Source organism: Pyxicephalus adspersus, chromosome 10 (genome assembly GCF_032062135.1).
Source record: "Pyxicephalus adspersus chromosome 10, UCB_Pads_2.0, whole genome shotgun sequence".
NCBI classification, from domain to species: Eukaryota; Metazoa; Chordata; class Amphibia; order Anura; family Pyxicephalidae; genus Pyxicephalus; species Pyxicephalus adspersus.
Genome location: NC_092867.1, coordinates 26,601,958 through 26,621,358, shown reverse-complemented (window position 1 = coordinate 26,621,358; position 19,401 = coordinate 26,601,958).

Here is a 19,401-nt window from a genome sequence, read left to right as displayed (position 1 = left end):
ATGTATTTTTTCAAGGGTTCCCTGAGACTTGAACCTTATTTTAAGGATTCTCATGAGCAAAAAGGCTGTTTAAGAAGAAACAAAGTTACATTTATTGTCAAGAGTAGTTATGTGATCTCAATGCGATATACTTATCTGCAGTTGTTACACTGACATATAGCCTAGCAAATATATTATAAAATATATATATTACCTTGAGTCTGCTCTAATATGGGCAGTAAAAACATAGATATCTTAATTCTATAAGTCTACAGCTCCTATAAACTTTTGTAAACCTAATTAATTAAAATTTATCAGCATTTTAAACTTGCAATCTTGGTAAATACAACTGTAGGAATTCAGCATAATTGTTCTGTAATAATTATTACTTTTTAGAATTTTTAAGTGCAGTGATCCCTTCTATAAAACAAATACTTTTATAGCAATATAACATACGACCTGCAGGTGGTGCTGTTACCACATTAGTTTGTAATGTCAATTCATAGCTTTTCACAGTGATAGATTTGAGCTTTGCTAACTCTCTCCTGGACAGAAATCTGCAAACAAGTGCCTTATAAATTGATGTGCTAACTTAAAAAAGTATTTTGGCCCTGGGAAAAAAAGGAGGGGGTATAACAATATTTAAGTAAAAGTGGCATTCACAAAATATGTACAGGTAATAACTGTTGCCTGGAATACAAAAAACAAAAGCTTCAGGCAGATTCACTTGCATATTTACATCACTGTGTTGTGGCCATTAGCACCCCAATGCATCAAGGGAACTTGCATTGTGCTGTGTTGTAATAATTGTTGTATATCTGATCCTTTTACCACCTAATGTCTTATAAGCATTGGCATATTTCAGTATTTGTCAAACCATGGCCCATGATATGCTCTAAGAATGTGTAAGGTGCTTTATCACCATCCACTGGAAATCAAGAAAGCAAATAGAGTACATAAATTGTGCCAGGGCACATAGACACAATAATGCTAAGAAGCAAAAAATATTTCTTGCTGCACTGCTTCTAAACACCCAGAATGTCCAAAGCAGTGAGTTCTGAGCTCTATTTACTCAACATTTTAAGTAAAAATGTAAAGGAGAGGAACAAAAAGACATCTAGAGAGAAAAGGATAGGTGGGGAGCATTTTTTTAAAGTTTGTATCAAAATAGTTGGTGCAAGAAATACTAAATGAAGAAGAAAAGAAGAATATATCAAGTACTAGTATAAACCATTGTTTGTCAACCATGATTTCATGGAATCCGAGCTTACCTTCAGAGGTTCCTAGGGGTTCCCTGAGCCATGAGTAATTTGTGACTCTCAGGTCACTTACCACTGACACTAATGATCTTTTTGGTTATCAGTAAGGGTGACATTCTCCCCACTAGCCAGCAATGTAAGAGGCATTCTTCAGATTAAACACCATGCTAATGTACTGTGAGCTGTGGATATAGTAATTATATCAAGGGATCCCCAATTAAACCTAACATTATTTCAAGGGTCACCTTCAATTCTGCCTTCTTTTTACCCCTCATATTCGGAACATTTCCAGGTCCTGTCACTTTCACCTGTGCAACATCTCCAAAATCCTCCGCTGCATCTCTTTGCAGATCTCTACACTGGCATCCATTTCATCTTAGAATCAAATTCAAGCTCCTGTGCTTTGCCTTCAAATCCCTACACAGTTATTGTCCCACTTACCTTTCTGACCTGATAGAAAAATACTCCCCCTGCCCCTTTCTTTGCTCCTCCTATAACCTTCTAATGACTTCCCTCACTCATAACCTCATCACACGCACGGATACAAGACTTCTTTAGAGCTGCCCCGACTCTCTGGAATGGTCTTCCTCGTCCTATTCGGCTTGCTCCTACTTTCTGCTCATTTAAGAGCGTTCAAAACCCATTTTTTCAAACTTGCCTACCCATCTTCTTTCTCTTCTTTGAAACCATCACTACTTCCCACCACTACAAATCCCCCTCCTATTGTGTGTAAATTGCCCCACCTACTAGATTGTAAGTTCTTTGGGTCAGGGTCCTCTTCTCCTCCTGTGTCACTGTTTGTCATTTTAAACCTCTATTTAATGTACAGCGCTGCATTGGCGCTATATAAATCCTGATTATTAATAATATTAAAAATTAAAGAGTTAAACTGAAGGAGTGGGACCAAATAAAACATAATATAAACAGTATAAAGACAATCACAACAACCATATTTATTTCACTCTTTTATCCTGGGTATAAAGTGGACATTGTCAATAGATGGATTATGTCCATCTACATAAAAGATCCATCGTGGGAATGGGGACCCCCTCATGTGGATGCAGCAGATGGGTGAAACTAGCATCTCGCACAAAGATTTGAAAAAATTAAAATCCTGTCAATGTTTTGGTTTGTCAGGATTCACCTAAAGTTTCAATTAGAATGAATAATTCTCATCCACAGTTTTTTTTGTAATTCAATGTAATTGATTATATAAGTAGTACATGTTACTTACAGTTCTCTTTATGCTGGGCGATTTAAAGCTACTAAAACAAGTTCTTCTACAACATGACATCACTTCTTGGGGCTGCAGGAGATTCAGGTTATTCCTCAATACATCTTGGCTTTCCACATGTTCCTATTCATTGAACCCTATCTGATATATACACAGAGGATATACAATAAATGCTCACAAACTAATAGGCCAACTTTTTAACCTTACTGATTGTGTTCTGTTGGCTGATAAGAACATTTTTTGTCTTTAAGAGTTACATGCCAAAAACAACTTAGAAACACATTCGCAAAGAGAAAAATATTTGAAGGCACTGTGGGATTATACTTGTACAATATGCTTTGTCGTGTGACCTATTACACCATGTGAACCTACTTAGATCACCAGTGTTTTAACAACTTATGAAATTTTAGAAACTTTAGAAAGCCAAATGTAAATGGGAATGCATTCAAGCGCTTACATACTGGATTCTAATCAGGCTAAACAATATATGAGAATCTAAACAAGGTCAAGTAACTGTATCAATAGTAGAGGGAAACATAGAAGCTAGGTTTACCTCCAAATTGCACACATTAAAAAACATGCTATGTGTTGATATGTACAGTGCTAATTTTTTCTACATATGTTTTCCATAGTTGTCCTTCAATTGTCTAATGCCAAAAGTCAATGCTAAAGTGCAACATACAAGGTTTGTCTACAACAATCTCCAAATCAACACATTAGTTTAAATTGGCCCTGCAACGTATTTTTTCCAGCCCTAGGATTTTGGTATATTTAAAATACATGTCAAATCTTAGTAGGTGCTTAGATAATAATGAAGAAAAAGTTTCTGTTACACCTACCAATAATACTAGACTTTCAGGATTAGAAGAAGAACTATAGAGAGTATAAAAAAGCATATACATTGTGTGAAAGTGTTAATAACAGTGTCTGAATACCCCTTGAAATATTTCATAATAAACTGGTTTTATATTAACCAGTTTATGAAATGTATGTAACTAAGCCATAACTTAAAATTATATTACAGTTTATGTCAGCGATGAATATATGTGTTTGGCAACAGTAAGTGCAATGTTAAAAATGATGTAGTTTAGCCTTGTAATCGAGGAAATCTCTCTCAAGGCCAAATTTTCTCCTCTTGCGTTTTGCTGCACATACAGCTTTTTTTGCATACAACTTTTATTATAGGTATGCCTTGGCCAGGGGTTGGATGATCCGGGGCAATGAAAGGTGTTGGGGCAACTTTATTCCGAACCAAAAACAGTGCAGGAAAATTGGCAGGCAGCATGAAATTTTGAGATCAGAGAGAGTGAGAAGAACAAGATTGGTAACACTCAGGGCCCATTGCTATTATTATTACACAGTATTTATATAGCACCATCATATTATGCAGCGCTGTCACTAACTGTCCCTCAAAGGAGTTCACAATCTAATGTCTCTACCATAGTCATATGTCATTAATGTAGTCTAAGGTCATTTTTGAGGGGAAGCCAATACCTTACTGCATGTTTTTGGGATGTGGGAGGAAACCCATGCAGACACGGGGAGAACGTGCAAACTCCATGCAAAAAAGGGTCCTGGCCAAGATTCAAACCTGGGACCTAGCACTGCAAAGGCAAGAGTGCTACCTCTGAGCCACTGTGCTGCCATGGGGTATAACACAAACAATGAATACTTTATTCATAATTATATAAAATAAACCTTTAATGAGAATCAAAATACCTCTGGATTTTTTGAAAGTGAATGATGTGGGTTCTAGAGGGATGTGAGGGACTCACCAGCAGTCTGGGGGGCACTTTTGGAATAGTGGCTCCAAATGGGGTATAAGGGTGGTCTAGGGGTACTGTGGATGCCTGGGGTTTGGGAGGGAGTTGGGAGACACTACAGCAGGCTAAAAAACAATGTGGGTTATAAAAGATACAAATGGGGTCTGGTGACATAGTGAGGGTTTCTGCAAGGGGTGGGGACCACTGTATTAAGTACTCTGGGGGGCTGGTGGCTCTGTAAGGGTTGGTGTGCAATATGAGGGTTTCTGTAAGGTGTGTAGACCACCTTAGGGCTGAGGGCTTCCAAAAGTATTACAAATACATTTTCAGATGCATGTTATTTTCCAGGTACAGCTATTGTTTATATCACCTGTTTATTAGGGCTTTTCAAACACTGAAGCAGTAGAAAAATAAATTGAAAAGAGGCTGTTGTTAAAGAGACCCTATCATCAACCTAAAAATTGCAAGTAAAAGCACTGTAAAATCAAGCATTTTTCTTTTTCATAAATGTTTTATTAACTTGCAGCCTGCTTTTGAACTTGTTAGATAAATTGACTTGTCAATTCCCTAGCATTCCTATCCCTCCTTACATGTCATGGCCCTGTCCTTTTCTGGTAGTGCTTAATTCATTGCTGTGCGGTCAACTCATTGTGGGTCACCATATGACTGTTTAGTAAACTTAACCTAGTTTGTCCATAGACAGTGGTGAGTGATACCCCACACATTATCCATGTTTCAAAGCTTATTCTGTGGAATGAAACATGATAAATATTCCCACCCATGACCCACAGATTGGGACCCTACGTGCATTTGAGCAGTGGTCGCCAACCTTTTCGGACCTACGGACCACTAAATGCACAAACTCCGCACCATGCATGCCTGGGGAGCCGTAAGTCACTTAAAGGGGAAGAAACTTCCCCCAAAGTGTCATCATGATTCCAGAACCCTCAGACCTGCAATGGGAGAGCGGGCAGGTTGTGTTCAGAGACAAAACCCGCCCACCGCCCTGAGCCCACAATCCGTACGGGAGACATGGTCCGCGGCTCTGACCAATGTGCCCCCCACAGCAGGGTCAGGAGAAGGGGCACACCGGCCAGAGCTGCGGACCACCAAAATTTTTCGCAGACCACCGGTTGGCGACCGCTGTAATAGAGGCTTGTAGGGCAAATTTACAAGTTGTAAAGATGTAATAATTTTCTTCTTATTTGAAAACCCATGAAAGGCCATTTGTGTGACAGCTGTGAGTCAGTTAGGTCACAGCTTGGGCTAATTCAAGTCATTAAAGCACTCTTTTCTGCACAGGTGTTGCTGTCCAATAGTGGCTATAATCCTCCTCCACAGATATAATGCGGTAAGTGTGGCCACCATAAAACAGGAAATGCGTTGCAAGCCAGATTACCAGGTGATAGTAAAAGAGAAAAGCCAAAAAGATTGAATTAATGCAGCCATCATATCTAAGGACTTATGAGCTGCTATTTAATACATGTTCTTACTAGATTAGTTATGCTTTGAACTCTGCAGTCCACAACTACAAAGGGTGGCAAAGGATCCAGCCCATAAAAAATGTCATGCACCCCTTGTAAGGATTGATGTCCTTGCTATAAAGGTAACATACCAGTGACACAAGCAAAGGAAAAAAAGCAGTAAGCAGTTTAACAAAAAACATTCATGTGGTTATATTCTTGATTGGAATTGACATAGTTGGAATGTTATTTGGTGAGTTTATCAAGAGGAATGTTCAGTATGTTTGGACAGCTACCTTCTGTCTTCACGCTTTTTGCTTAATTTAGTGTTTAAACTGGCTTCTGAGCGGTCAAGATAAGGCAATGACCTACTGGTAAAAATACAGGTGAGCAGGACAGAAAGTATAATGTTTTATTGTTTCCAATGACTTTGGATAAACATTTACATTGTATCATGACACTGCTATACAGATAACAGTAAAGGATACTATGCTAAAGGTAAGCTAAGTGAAATGATCTACTTTTTACACAGATCTATAGCATTCTCCAGAATCCAAAGATTTATCTGACTATCTGAAGTTTTAAATAGACAACTCAAGAAGTTTAGATTTGAGTTATAGGGACATCTAGAAATAATATTCATACCTAAGCAGTACTCTGGAAGTTCAACCTTTTTGTTTTCATTTCCTTCTAAAAAAAATTTAAGGCAGACCAGAAAATATTGATGACGAATCCTTTGCCCTCTGGTTATTCTTTTTGGACACAGCTTCCACAGTCTGAGTATTCCTTAAGGGGGGACTAAAGTTCTGCTTTTAAAAATTATGGATCAAGCAGGGCATTATTGCAAAAGGGGACAGGTAAAGTCTCTTTTGCAATAAGGACTCTTACCTGTCTGATTGCTGTGGGAAAACTGTCAAAACACTGAGGTTGCTGGGTCTGAATGGACTCATCCAGGCCTTGCCAATTAAGATGGCCGAAGATCATATTTAGGAAGAGAATAAAGAAAAAGATAGTGGCACCCTGCAAAAGAACGGGACAGGTGAGTATAGCTTAGTTTAGTTTCCCTGTGTTTTTTTTTTGAGTTAGCATATATTATTCAGTTTTAATTATTTTAATGTGACTTGTACATATTAACCCCCCAAGCGGTAATAAGACTTGGGGTCAATAAAAAACAATAAAAAAAACCACTTACCTTGGTTCCTTTGTGTCCCCGTGCATCCTTCTCGTCCCTGCTGGTCCTCAAGCGGTGTCCTTCTTTGATGTTCTCCCTCTGTGTGCAGAGACGTTCTCCGGGGTTTCCTGGTGACGCTGGTTCATGCGTCGGTTTGTGCGGGAGGCGCGGCGGGAAATTAAAAATAAATTTGTATTGGATTCAATACAAAATAACTGTATTGAGTCCAATACATAGAAATCTTTATATTATATAAATATAATTTTATTATATATATAAAATACATGCTACTGTACAGTTATATTACATGTTTCACAATTTTTTTAACAGATTTTTGTGTTTTTTATTTTAAGTTTATTAATAAATGTATTAAATGAATATGAATATGAATAATTATATGAATAATTATAAAACACATTTTAGAATGTGACATATTTTCCTAAATGCTGGTAATGCTTTAAAGGTTGCGTGACATTTATATTTTAGGTAATTGAAAGCCAATTGGTTCAATGTATTTATACTTATATTTCTAAAGGGCATCAATGGAGAAAACTATCTTCTAGACAAGGGTACAAAGATAAAAGTACCTCGATTGGTTCACAAAAGCAGAAACACCAATTATGTAAATACGGACAACATGTCATGTCAATGTCTACTGCTAATTCCATACAGGAACATCGTATGATATCACAGTGAATTTACCTATTATCTAACTTTTAAATGATCAACTGAAAAAAGTTTATAATTGTTCCATAGTGGGATTACCACTTTTTGTCCTAACAAATCCATTCTATAGATGCCTCAGGGAAATAAAGTGACTGTCTTGGTTATCACCACTTGAGCAATCCAATGTTATGATGATAGGAGATAACTGAACAAAATATCTCAGCAAAAATGAATGACCCATTGTAAAGGTTCCTATAATTTGACTTTCAGCTCTGTGCAGACCTCTGGTAAAAGCAATCAGAGGGTAAATTGGATTTTTTGGGGGAATTATATTCAACTATATACTAAACACATTCAAGTTACCATATAAAGATGCATTTGTAATTTTTTAAAGTTTTAGATAACCAAAATAGTGGCAATTGAAAACAGCTCTCTAAGTGCTAAGTCTTTCTCTTTAAAAAAAAAGCACTTAGACTTCCAGCAGTTCACTAAACAGACAAAGCAACTTTTTAAGCAAATCCAACATTTTTTACTTTATTTTGAACTTGTCTTTGTAGTACATAGGCACGGTTGGTACTAAAAGCTTCATAGCTTATACTCACCTTTTATCTAAAAGGCATTGGAGATTTTAATGGAAGGTGCCAAAAGCACAGCTTGAATAGTAATTTAAAAAAAATTGGACATCTTTGCAGATACTTTTCAAGCAAATCATCTTAATTACAATACTGAAAATAGCAAAAGTAAAATACAGAAATAACTATATTCCCCTTGGAAAATATTTACTTCACTGTACGTTGAACTTTCCATGATTCATTTATTATTACAACAATTGGCTTTACATTATTTTATTCTGTACCATTAAAATCTAAATTAAAAATCAAAATATGTACACTGCCCTCCACAATGATGTAATATGTCCAATAAATATCTAGACCGAACTTGGCAAGTCAAAACTTTTCAGCTTTATATAGGCCCATTTAGGAGCAATCATTTTTTTCTCATATTTTTATAGGCTTTATAGCACCTTTTATGTTTTAAATCCCAAAGTGTTATATACCATCATTATCTGAATAGTTTTCCATTGTAAAACAAACCACAGGGTAATTTTAATAAATAAATGACATGCATTGAATCACACATAATAAAACACTTTATTGCTTTATGCTTGCCAGTATCTGAATGATTTTTTAACCATACTACAGGGAGAAAACCAAGGACACTAAGACAGACTGAATCAAGGAAAAATAGGCCATCCAGCCACCAATCAGACAAAAAACAGGCTCATACAATATAAAAGTTCAAACAGCAAAATAGCTGTCTGCAAGTACCTATAGCAACTAAATATTGTTAATGGGGACTACTGCACTACTTTTCTTTTATTTCCAATACTTTTCTAAATTAGGTTATGTGAATTCTTTGTTTTAACAAATAAGTCTCAAGCACATGCCTGAAAAGCCCCTACAGGGTTTTACTTTCCATGTTTAGTTGGACTGTTTAAAAAAAATCAACACAGAGAAGAGCATTACACAAAATATATTTAATATTTTAACAAACTAAGGATAGCATGGTGGGTTCTCATTTTTCTGTGTTCACATTTTGTGTTAATAAACATAATTTTCTTATAACTAAACTGTACAATACCATATTTATTTTATATACAGTGTGCTTGTAAATGTAGAACTTGCCACTCAATACTAATTGCATTTGTGTTCTAGCCCTGAAGAAGTTTTCAAAGACACCTTTAATGTGTTTCAATAAATAATTCAGTTCCATAAAGACAATTTTCTTGATTTTTGTTGGAAACAGGCAATTCCCTTCTGATCAAGCTTCACCTGTTGCTTTACTGAGTTAGGAATCTATGCCAGATGAATTCCAACGTGGTGGAAAATAGGATGAATTAGATTTTCTGGACAGGCAATGAGAATAACAGGCTTTCATAATTACCTCTCCCTAGTATGTTGTTAGCATATCTACATGCTTCTGCCACTTTAATATAAAGTCAATCTCTATGAATCACCATTTTGTCTTGTATGGTACAATAGTGTGGAACATAATTTTGAAGAATAACTTGCGTTTTACTATTTGTGTGCTCTGTGCCACTATCCATTTTTATTTTTGACATTTTGCCAAATTTGTTGTTTACTTGAACAAGATACTGTCTAGATTTACTGTATGTGGCAGAACATATTTGTTGTGTAACAAGTAGAGCATATTATACTTTGAGTAGTCATCTATAAAAATAAGGCAGGGGCTCTCAGGCTCTTCTGTGGTACCTTTTGGGAAAATATTTCCTGGTCATGTTATCTTTTTAACGCAACTGGTACATTTTATTGTTAAACTGCATGGGCTGATTTTAATAATTATGGCATTGTGATCTACAGCTTAGTGGTTGTAGGAAAGTTCCAGGTGTGAATACTGTTCACACCTTTGCCTGGTATAGCTTTTTAATTACTGTTAACTGTAGGATTTACTCTCCTATGTGTTTTCTGTAGCTCCATCACATTCAGATTCACACTTGTTTATGTGCACAATTTCATCATCACCTTTGCTTCAGAATATAGTACAGTGGTACCTCGCTATTAGTCCGCTTTGGAATAAGTCCAACTTGGTATAAGTCCTATTTAGATAAATTTTGCTTGGTATACAACCTTTGTGCTTGAACTTGTATGGGTCAAAATGAGTCTTAACACCGCGCGCTACCCTTATTTACCTCTCTTAAGACAAAGCCATGACTTCCCACGAGCGTCAGTATGCCAGTGGCTACCATTCAGTGAACAACCCGCGCTATAACTCTATGTGAATTACTTAACATCTCCTCCTCCTCCCTTCTCAGCACCATCCTAGTAGGCACTCAACTCAATTTATTTCATCTAATTGCTTTTGTATTTATAGGATTCTATAGGATTTTTTTTCATGGGCATGGATTAATCATTTTCCTTTTATTTCTTATGGGAAAAATTTGTTTGGTATAAGTCCAAGGATCTGGAACGGATTAAGGACTTATACCAAGGTACCACTGTACTTCTTTCTTATCTTTCTTTTTTGACTTATCTGTGGGTAGGTTTTGTCTGGGTTCTTGTATGCACTTCTATGTATCCCCTCTTATTAGCAGCATCTCATTTTTTAAATTCTAGGACAGTAGGTTTTGTTTGCCAGAAAAAAAAAAATAAAAACCTTGATGAAACACTATTAGTAGATCATTGTCTGTCCTTTTCTTTATTTTGACTCTCTACTTCTGTAAGTATGAACTGTATCTGTATTTGGAAAAGTATTTAGTACGTAAACAATAGCTATAACCAGAACCATAGCTATACCATTGAACCATAGAACCATAACTGGCTCATAACCAGTTAGAAGAAGTCCTAATACCTAAATTATGTTTTATAAATGCCCAGAAGCAAAATGCTAATTTCAAACCGTTCATTATTTAAATACGGTTATATTTTTATTTCTGTGATCTTAATTTATGGTTTATGACTTTAATCTTGTCAGTGATATCCAATGTATCCTTATTAGATACCATTTATTAGGCCACTGTACTATATTTTCACAAAGTAGTTTATATGAATAATGTTATTATATAACATTTAGAAATAAACAAGCACAAGTCAGAACAAAACATAGGAAGATATTTTAAAATTATTGTGGCATAGTGAGCAATGGGGGTGTTTTCTAAAACATAACTGACTTCCTCTCATGTAGCCAGATGGGAGAAAAATCCATTCATTTGCCAGCAGGCAGGCTGCAATAGTTTGCTAGACATAATTATTTTTGTACAGATGTGTATGCTTTTACAAATGTAATTGTGAATTTCATTAGCTGCTCATTTTTACTTATTAAATATATATAATGTCTATTTGTTTGATTATAGTGTTCCTTTTATCTGGTGAAAAAATATGCGTTTTCTGCAACCCCTTTCTGCTCTCTTTCCAATTTGTCGTCCACTAAAATAAGACATTTTTGGCATCTCCCTCTGCTTATCTTCATAGCAGGACACTAGGCCTTTGGAATCACATACAAGAGCAATTGTACTTTACTGAATCATTTCCAGGTTTTCGGTGTATTTTTAACTAGTGAACTCTTGAAATATTGATTTTGCATAGTGTTATTTGGATTGAAAGGTGTTTACACTATGCAGGGGCTAAAGACATTGGGAATCATAAAGCCGACTCCAAAAATACTGTTTTTGGCTTTCTGACAATTATATCATTTTATTATCTATTTTGTATTCATTATTTAATGTAGTCCTCATTAGTGATTTGTAATTGTAAAACTACAGTGACCTTTTATAAAATCATTTGAAAAGGTGTAATATTCATATCAAACGGTTTTTAAGACATTCATTGTATTTTCTCTTCCATGTAATCAGCTGTATAACTTAGAAGCTGACTTCATGTATTTAAACAGTTCTTGTTCACATGAGTCAATTTGTAAATTGTTCTGTTACCTCTAATGTTGCCCCAATAAGCTAGGTCAGCCCTGCTCAACCTTCTTACCCCTGAAAAACCCTTAAAATATTTTTCAGGTCCCAGGGACCTGATAAAACAGTTTATTGTGGGACACTGGTAAAAAAGTCTATTAAACTGACAGTGGAAAGTGGTATCTAAATCTTCTCAATCTTCTTCTCAGCCTTTAGCAGACACTGTGCAGGAACAGACTCAACTTGGAACTGGTCCTCAGCCTCATATTTGCCCATTCCTTCCTGGGGGTGAATTTGAAGAAAATTCACACAGGCCCTATCCTTGGGCAAGGCAGAAAAGGACAGGGTACAGAGTATTTGGGCCAGGCCCACACTAGAAAGGTTGCTCCAAATATTTATCACTTTAGCCCAGCTCACTACTGAACGAAACCCTTGTTGATTGGCTGGGGTAGACAATTGTAATTTTCTCTCTGATGTATTCTGCATAAAAGAAGACCAGCCTACAGGTCCATGTAATTATCTTTATTAACAAAAAAATCCTGTGTCTAATTTTTCACCGCTTGTTACAAGGACCTGATATGCTATGACTTCATAGCTAAGATGTGTTAATTGTTATCCCCAGTCCAATACCACTGCCACTTGGGGCTGCTGAAGCACTCTCATTGGATAGTTGAATAGTTGTTGGCAGAGTTTTGTCATAAAGTTAGGCCTATGAAAAAATGAAACTATATCAGCAAGGGCTAAGAAAAAAATTGTTCTGGTTAACAAAGTAAAAGTTTGCAATGTTTTTCCTAGGCAGAATTATTACTTGTAAATGTTTTTATTTGTAGCACCCGCTGTGATTTAAATGTCTTACAGCGGGGGTCCCCAACCCCTGGCCGTCTGACAGGTGGGCTGTGGCTCTGGCCGGTGCACCCCTCAGCGGGGTCAGGAGAAGGACCCCGCTTGGGGGGCGCACTCGCCAGACCCGCAGACCATGTCACCCGTACGCATCACAGGCTCAGCGCCGTTAGTGGGTTATGTCTCTGGACAGGTTCTGGCATCATGACATCACTCTGGGGAAAGTTTCTTCAGGTAATTAGAAAAACATGCTTTCATAGAAAAACATATAAAAATCTTGATAGATGATTTTATGAGATTCAGAAGATAAGTCTGCTGTAAACTCAATTCATCCAGATTATTGTTTCTTAAAAATAAGCCAATATAAGTCAACAGGGATAACAAAAACATGCAATTTCATGTAATAAAATGCAGATGTACAGTATTTATCACTTTTGATGAACAGCAATAAATGTAACTTTAGAACTTCTGCTTAGTCCCAAAAAAAAATTAAAAAATTAAACATTTTAGGCATGCCTTCCAAGGAGAAAGAGAAAGAAGGAGTCCTTTTCAGCCAAATTATGTAGGGAAAAATCTGTCCTTGCCACTCTTCCAAACACATCTCCATGTGAAAATTGCATTCCTGGTTGACCTTCAGCAAAAATGCAAAACTACAGAGACCAAAATCTTTTTAAACACATATCTGCCTGTTACCACTCCTGGGGTTGCCTGTTACCACTCCTGGGCGCCTTGTTTTTCACAGTTGGTGAATGATAAAATATCATTCACCAACTGTGATAAGTAAGAGTGATAAAATATCTGAGTGATATTATATCTGATTATATCTATATCAAATAAGAGTGATAAAATATCTGAGCATGCCCTAAATTCTCAATTGCGCACTTACTTGCTAGGGCTTTTTGTTTACAATGCTTGTTTTACATGCAATCTAAACAAAAAGCAACAAAGGAACTGTAAGTCAAGTGTCACGCTTAGGGAAGCAACTAGGGGGCGCTATGGCTTGCTGGTGGTGTGGGCCCTGAGAAGGCTCAAGGCGCAGAGTCTAAGCAGTAACCAGGTCTTCCCTAGAGCCTCTAGTGGTGAGGATGTTGGTTGCAGGTTACTGCCAGGTTGCGGTCCTTGGGCACACCAGAGTGAGCAGGATGAAACACGGTACCAAATCACAAAGCAGAAGAATAGGAGGAAGGCCGGGGTCAATGCAGGCAGCAAACAAGAGAGGTCAGGTCACAAGCCAGAGGTCAATACCAGGGATCCAGGAAACAGACACCAATGACACGGGCCACTGCTGACACAGGGAACACAGGAAACACTGGAAGCAACAGGAGGTACAGGTGACTCAGGAATATCCGCAGACAGAGAGGAACACTGGAACAGCACAAGGGAATTGGCTGGAAACAGACTGGGCAACAAGGGGTTAACGCATGAGCTGGACAGAGGAAACAATGAATCAAGCAACAGGTGTAGAGGAAATACTCAGCAGAGCTAGGGGGCATGGCACTAGTGGAGACATGTTGCACGAACACTGAGTGCTGTGTCTGAGCTAGCTATATAGCCAGGGATGGTCAAGAGGCTATTTTCTGATTGGCCGGCAAAACTGATAAAGCTTGTTAGCGTAGGCACACCCAGAGTCAGAAGAGGTACGTGTGACAACAAGCATTGACCCAAAGGAATATATATATGCCAAATATTCTCAAGCATAAACCAATATTTTTTCTTGTTTACCTGAAAGTAGAATTAGAAAAAGAATCTCGGTTTATACTTGGGACACACCAGTAGATGGCGAGACATTATTGAAGTTTTTGTACGTGAGGACACCGCGCCTTCTACTGGTGTCCAACAATATTGCATTACATATTATTTAAAAGCAAATGACGTATCATAACCAACTTAAAATACTTTAACCTATTAAAAAGGGGGAAGAGATAAGAAGACCTAGACCATGTGATTTTATTTTTGTCTAACTTTTAAATGAACATTTTAAAAATAACACACATTGGATGTATTTATTAACAATAATTTACAAGTACCTGGATAATATAATACTTCCAATGACATCTGTCGGCAGGACGGTTGGCTCAGTGGTTAGCAATCTGGCCTTTACAGCGCTAGATCCCAGGTTTGAATCTTGGCCAGAATTACATCTCCATGGAGTTTGCAGGTTCTCTCTCTGTTTTCGTGGGCTTCCTCTGGGTACTTTGGTTTCCTGCGACATTCTAAAAAACATGCAGTTAGGGTAATTGGCTTTCCTCCCAAAATTGACCTTAGACTGTATTAAAGATATATGACTATGGTAGGGACATTAGATTGTGAGCTCCTTTTAGGGACAGCTAGTGACATGACTATAGACTTTGTAAAGCGCTGCATAATAAGTTGGCGCTATTTAAACTGTGTATTAATAATCTTCACAGTCCTTATGTTTGACATATGTTTCATTGATCTATTGATACTATATAAATCTAAACTATAGTCTTGCCATCCCACCAATCAGTATTCCTCACCAAGAATGAATTATGTGAATTACTTCTGCTGTAGGTTTGAAAATTAACCTGTCCCCTACCCGCTCCAGGGAGTCGCCCTTTATTGCATACATACACACTATGGTTAATATGCTAGATGCAACTTTGCTAGAATTTGCAGCGAATATGACGGGTTTACTGCCTGCTTATAGGGTCAGTGTGCACTGCATGTGCAGAGAGAACAGAGTTTAAATAGGAGCAGTATTCCTGTAGATAATGTTTTTAGATTTACTTGAAAAACAGCCAAAATCTGAAGCTTCTATGACCCAAAGCAAAGCAAACCGAGGGTCAGATATAAATGGATCTTATTTTATTCAGCAGGAGAATGTCCTGCTTTTGCAAAAAAAAAATAATGCTTAACCTTGCCATAGATATCCAATCACACTTGTCCAATCACAATCAAATTTTATAATTTAACTTCTAGGTGGTGTAAAACAGTAAAAGGTACATTTTAGTAAAACAGTAAAAGGTACATTTTAAATTCCATGAACACTAAACATTCACTACGTGTGAATCATCCACCGCAGTTTGTAACACAGGCGCCAGAAACATATATTTGCAAAAAAAGTTTGGTAAATTACACATTTATTCCTATATAAATATGTTCCTAATCCATTTAAATAAAAAAAAATGAATTGCTCCCTTTTGTACGAGATGGAGAACTGAAATTAGAAACTTCATCCATATAATACACTTGTTTCAAATTACTGCCATGTATACACTCATCAAATTAATTTATCAAATTATCAAAATATCAAAATAATTATGATCATTGCAGTTTAGTTAACCTTTTAAAAAGTCCTGTAAAATCTAGATTCTTAGTTGATTAGCATAAGGAAATGTAAATTTATAATTTTCCTCATCCTAATTAGTGAATATGCACAAATATATTTAGTAAAGGATTTGTTGGACCTATTTTAAAATGAAATACTAAACACACAATAAAAGTGGGATAAAGGGCACACACCTTTTCTTGATTAACTTGTTCATCCAATTCATATCATGCTTTTAATTACATCTTCTGGTAAAAGAACCTTTTTTGGTTACACGAATTGAGACACACCGTTTAAATTTATAATACAGCATTTATCATGACAATTTTGTGGTATGTAGAATTTTCTTCATAGCAGTTTGTACAATATCCTTCTAGCTAGTTTTACCAACCAAAACAAACAGTAAAAACCAAGAGGTCATTAGCAGAGTAGCAGAATATTGGAGAGGAAAAGGAGAAATAAAAATATGAGTATGGTGGAATAGGTGACAGAAGGGAAGGCATGAACTTTGAAATTTTGGCCAAGAGCAAATAAAAGCAAACATTTTATAGGTCTCGACTAGCCATTCTCACCCAGGGTTCTATGGAACCCTTGGGTTTCTCATATCGTTCTTAAGGGTTCCTTGAGTAACCACAACTGTAACTATTAATATATAGGACATTCCTCCTCCACTAAGAGGTCCTTCTGTGCTGACCACTATTGTAAGGGTGGACTTTCTTTATTGAATGTCAAGAGGACACATCTGATGACCACCAATATAACGGGGGTGCTTTAAATTTTATTTAAATATAAACTTTTCTTTTTTAAATACACTAGGTACACCAAATATATTGTTCCTTTTGTATATGAATATGATTTTAGTGATAGCACTGTATAATTAACAAATATATTAAGAGTTCCTCTTAAAAGGAGTTAAAAGGACTGAAAAGGGCTGGTTTAGAAAAACTTATTTTAGCATTAGCAATACATATGTACTCTTGTAAGATATGTAAAGCCAGTCTGATGAAAGGGATAGTATACAAGAGCAGGACTGTCCAACTTCAAAGGATCCAAGGTCCACTTTTGTACCCACAAATCACATGGGAGGGCTCATCTAAAATCAACCATTACTAGAGTAGCAATCTACCCAACATGCATACACAAATGCTACCACCAGCATGGTAACCTAAATTTTTAAGTAGTTGGAAAAGACACCTTAAAGGTATTAAGCAGGATGTAGTATACATAGACCAAACTGAAGGTGCAGCCAGTAAAATGAGCATTGTTATATGCCAGTGTTTTATACAATATAGGAGTAAAATATGCTCCATCATTGGTGTTACTAACCCCAAGTTTTGGTTTTAACAACAGCAATGATAACCCCAAGTAATAGTCACCTAACCTAACCCCCCCAACATTGGTGGTCAGTGGTAGTTTGCAAACTTAACACCTCCCCCAGCATCCGTGGCTAGTAGCCAACTGTAAACATAAACCCTCCTGGCATTAGTGGTCAGTAACAAGCTGTAAAAATACACCCCCATCCTGTTATTGGTGGTCAGTAGTAGGCTGTAAATAACCCCCCGAACACTGGTGATCAGTGAACCCCCAGCATTGGTCAAAATACATAAAAAAACACATTAACAAATTAATAATGTGACTTATATCCAACTGATTTCAAAAAAATATTTAAACATTGTTTGGGGATATGTTTTAAAATACTACCTATAGGGCCAATTCACAAAATATATTCCAGGTTCATCTAAAGCAGTGGTCGCCAACCAGTGGTCCCTGGACCACTGGTAGTTAGCAAGGAAAATTTTGGTGGTCCACAGAAAAATATGGACATTATTTGCAATTTTCATGTTTTAATAATAATAAAACAAAAAAAAATATTCTAATAAATTTCTATATTCTGAATGACATTTTTCACCTTTATATTGCACTAAATTCACGAATTGTACTAGAGACGGAAAAAAGGGAGGTGCAATGTGATGTCAGTGTAGTCCTAAGTTGTATGAGGCAACCGTTACCGAGCCGTACGCTTCAGTATTGTTTCCACCATTACAACGGTCACCCAGCTCTGCAAATACCGATTCTCATCTGATTGTTTTATTTTATTTCTTTAGTTCTCAGATGCTCTTTTAATTAAAAGTGACCTTAACTGTTATTTTCCTTAACTGTTCTTTTTAATGGCATCAAATAAATTTGACTTCAATAACTATCACTATGGTCTTGATCAATGAATCAGAACCTCCACAGTCGTTGTTAGGCACCATTAGAAAGATCTTTACTTTATAAATGTATTTATCTTTTTTTTAAAAAAAATCATAATAATGGTCTGCGGGATTTAAAATGATGAATTTAGTGGTCCCTGAGGTCCGAAAGGTTGGCGACCTCCGATCTAAAGCATAGGCTTTTCTATTTTGTTGCTGAGTTACAATTAAAACAAACAGTAGGACATTGAACACCTTTTGTTTAAATGCATCTTGAATGTGTTTAGCTTATTAAAACAGAAGGTTTGGTGGGTTTTCATAATCCTTAGGAATTTTATACAATTCGTAGTTTTGTGCTGGATAGAATTTTACTTTATGGTACCAAAACAATGGTTTATTTGCCTAACCTAGCATTTTTTTTCATATTTGTACTAAATACAATACTCTGTACTGTTTAAGCCCTGTCCAAAAATCCTAAATAAATATCTGCTTTTCATTGCTTTAATTTAAATTGAAATACTGTAGTTAATTTGTACATGAAATACCTCTTTACACAAAGTGCAGCTTCTTCACGAAGGTACAATTTCCTCTGTACAGCAACAGTAAAATGATACAGATAATTTCCATTTGCTTCCCTATCCAAAGACTACTCTTCCAAGAATTTCTCTGCCACGTGACTAAGTCAAGGGAATTTATTTAGTTCTTTCTTTGTATTCCCAAAGCTTCAGATTACTTACAAAAAAATTGGCAGAGGCGGCGTTATTTCTTGTAAGTTCCAGTTAAGAACAATTTCAAGACACCGTGGAGAAAAACCGCCTGCAATAACAAGAATCTCTGACAAATAAAACTGTAAATAAAGGTTGAGGAAAAAATTGTATACTATATCCAGAAAATTCGGTCTTACTGTACGTGATGTACTTTGACAAGGAAGTGTGCACCCTAGGTAGTCAACCAACAATAATTTTATACATCAAAAACACTCCTAATGGCATGTGGGCAGTGAACCTAAAGCCCAATCTCCACCTGCGTTTTCTTTTCAGCTATTTTAGTTATACTTTGATTCCCTTTAAATACTCTCTTTTTTCTTGCCATGTTTTTTAGTTAAATCGGCCATTCTCAACCAGG